The sequence below is a fragment of the Trachymyrmex cornetzi genome, unplaced genomic scaffold (genome assembly GCF_001594075.2).
Source record: "Trachymyrmex cornetzi isolate Tcor2-1 unplaced genomic scaffold, Tcor1.1 scaffold16, whole genome shotgun sequence".
Lineage (NCBI taxonomy): Eukaryota > Metazoa > Arthropoda > Insecta > Hymenoptera > Formicidae > Trachymyrmex > Trachymyrmex cornetzi.
In genome coordinates, this window is record NW_017296201.1 from 20,924 (window position 1) to 24,263 (window position 3,340).

Sequence of the window (3,340 nt, forward strand, 5' to 3'; positions counted from 1 at the left end):
AGATTAAGAAATTGACCAATTGCAGTCAATTATTCTTCTCACATTCGACTGTTGGTCAATTTCTTACTCTTACAACCTAATCCACTACTGCTACTGTCATTGTAGACCGCGCATAAGTACGGTCTTAAGAAGTCACGAACCAATCACAGGGCTGCATTAGCGTCTTAAGACATTACTTAAGACGGTCTTGAAATAAGAATCGACTATGAATACCAGCCTATGAATACAGCCCAAAGATAAACGTTCGAAAGTTGTGGCCTTATGGTACGTTTCTACTGAGCGCGTCACGCGTCACGACGCGACGAGAAAGAGAGAAAGAGTGAAGTTTATATATGTATGTACACAATCCCTCTTTTTCTCTCTTTCGCGTCGTGTTGTGACGCGATGGACGACGCGACGCGGGACGCGCTCAGTGGAAACGTACTATTACGCTCAAGCTAATTGGTTTCCCACCGCTCATTGTGAAAGAGGGAAACAACTATGGGTGCGTTCCGAGTTACGCATGAAGCGCATAGACTGCACAGAAAGTCGTTCCGATTTAACTAATGCGCGCATCAGAAGCGCTTTGGTAGTGCCGAGAATTCCCTAGGTTGTACTATCCGTACTGTATTCTTAGCACTCTTCCCAGCGCATTGACTGCTTCTATTTCGACTTGAGGCAGTTGATGCGTCTGATGCGTTCATGCGGTCTATGCGCATGATTTGTAATTTGGAACGAGCAGGAACGAGTAACGGACAATCACAACAGTGAACGAATAAACAGTGACGTAATCTGTAATTTTTTCAACTCCAATTTATTTTCCAAGTGATTTATCTACCATTAATAGAAAAAATAACGTCTGCAACACATTTAGAAATATGTCTTCGACTTCATTTTCACTATCGCTCGATTCGAAACTCTCATCGAAACTTTCATCATTTTTCTTTAAAAGTATTAAAGAAGAAATTACAATTACTGGAAATCGTTTATTGACGTCTTGTATAGCGTCCACCTTGGACTCGCACAGGAATGCATAGGAAATCGTTCCGAATAAGTAAAGCGCTTCATGCACATTGACTAAACGGAACGATTTCAAAGCGTTAAGGCCTAAACACAATGCGAGGCAATAGCGATAGCGATAGCATAGCGATAGCGATAGACATAGCGATAGGAACAGAGGAATCCAACATACAGGAATCCATATGTCAATGCACATAGGAACATGGAATAATGATAGCGATAGCGACAGCGATAAATTTCCGACGAGTTGGAATTCTGTGTCTATCGCCTTATAGCCTGTTATAGCCTACCAATCAGCATTCAGATTTTACATTCTGTTCTTCTTCTCCGCTATAACCTCTTTTCACGATCTGTCGACTCAATTAGTTTGATTATGAGAAAATGGATCATTCCATTTATTGTGATAATAGTTACCTTAATACGGATAATACATCGTACGACATACAGGACATCAATGACACTCAAGCGAGCAATAATGAAAAATTCGGCGACGAACTTTTAATCGATCTTATACGAAGTCGTCCTTATCTGTATGATAAATATTTAAAAGATTATAGAAATACCAAATTGAAAGACAATGCATGGAAAGAAATTTAGTGATTGGTGACCCGTGTCCTGTAATGATTTAACATTTTTAGGTTACGTCTACTGAAGCAGAAGAGCATACTACAGTATGTACGCGATCTGATTGGTTGGCCTTTATTTCTTTCACCGCATTGTGCAACGGGAGGCGATAGTTTATGTATCTCTTATTTCTATATTATTCCTATCGCTATACTATCGCTATTGCCTGGCATTGTGTTTAGGCCTTAATACAGTCTATGCGTTTCATGCGCAACTCGGAACGTACCCAATGGCTACGTTTACACCGTGTGCTTAGTCCGCGACCTATACGATAGGTGTCTTTGTTTAACCTACGGGATAAACAAAGACATCTATTGTATAGGCCGCGGCCTAAATGCACGGTGTAAACGTAGTCTATGGCCGGTATTCATAGTCGGTTCTTATTTTAAGACAGTCTTATAGCGTTTTCGGCCCGGCCAGGTTTGCACCAACCTGGGTTGGATTAATGGCGTTTTGTGCTCTCCTATTGGTAGAGCGGGTGACGTCAACCAATAGGAAAGATTAATCCAACCCAGATTGGTGCAAACCCGATCGGGCCGAAAACGCTATTAAGTAATGTCTTAAGTCGCCAATGCGGCCTTCTGATTGGTTCATGACATCTTAAGACTGTACTTAAGATGGTCTTAAATATAAGATCCGACTATGAATACCGGCCTATGTCTGGAGTAGAGTCCTAGATTTATCAGAGAGGCGCAACCGGTGTTATGTATTCTGATTCGCTGTTTCAATCTGACCAATTGCGTGACTTGGCAGCCATTTATAGTACTAGTGACATATTTCTATTTCATTTTATCCTATACATTCTATCTCACATTATCCTACACGTCTTATCTTGTTTGACATAGTTTAAAGGCATTTTTATAGCATGTCGGCCATGTTTAGTACTCTCCTTAGCACCTTTGTCATACTGACTTAAGCCGGTTGCGCCTCTCTGATAAATCTAGGACTCTAGTCTGGAGTAAAGCTGTCCTTCGACTGCGTTTACATGGTCGATTTACGCCGAAATTATAACATCGATGTTAGAAAACTGACCAATCGCAGTCATTCCATTCTTAAGAGGAATAGCTATGTTTGGCCAATTTCATAACATCGATGTTATAACTTCGGCGTAAATCGAGCTGTGTAAACATAGTGACCATGCGTATGTATACTATAGGGCTGCGTTCAGAAACTTCACCTTGCAGGTGATTGCTAGGAGTCTGTGTGAGTGAAATGGTAGGGATAAAGTACCCTCTCTGGGCTGCGTTCGGAAACATCACCCGAGTGCCCCCGCGTATCGTATTATCTTTGTTGTTCACTCAGTGTTAAACAAGGATAAGATGATACACGGAGACACCCGGGTGATGTTTTCGAACGCAGCCCTGGTGTGTTCATTTCTGAACGACCTAGTCGGAGGAAAATGGCGGAGCGTAAAAAACAAGCACTTGATATATGTACTAGCTAGTAAACTTTCTATTACATTATCTTAATTTCAGCGAAACATGTAAACATATACATGATGTGCCTAATTTAATTAATCATTTTGATATATATTGTACGGGAGTAGTACACCATTCTTTATGCATTGCCGAAATTAAAATAATTTAATAGACACTTACTAGTTAATACGCGTATCAAATGTTCCCGTAAACAAGGTCAATAACCTCTAATATTAAATGTTTTGTGCAAATAAATGCAATCAAGTTAGACATTATATTCAATTAATTATAATTACGTT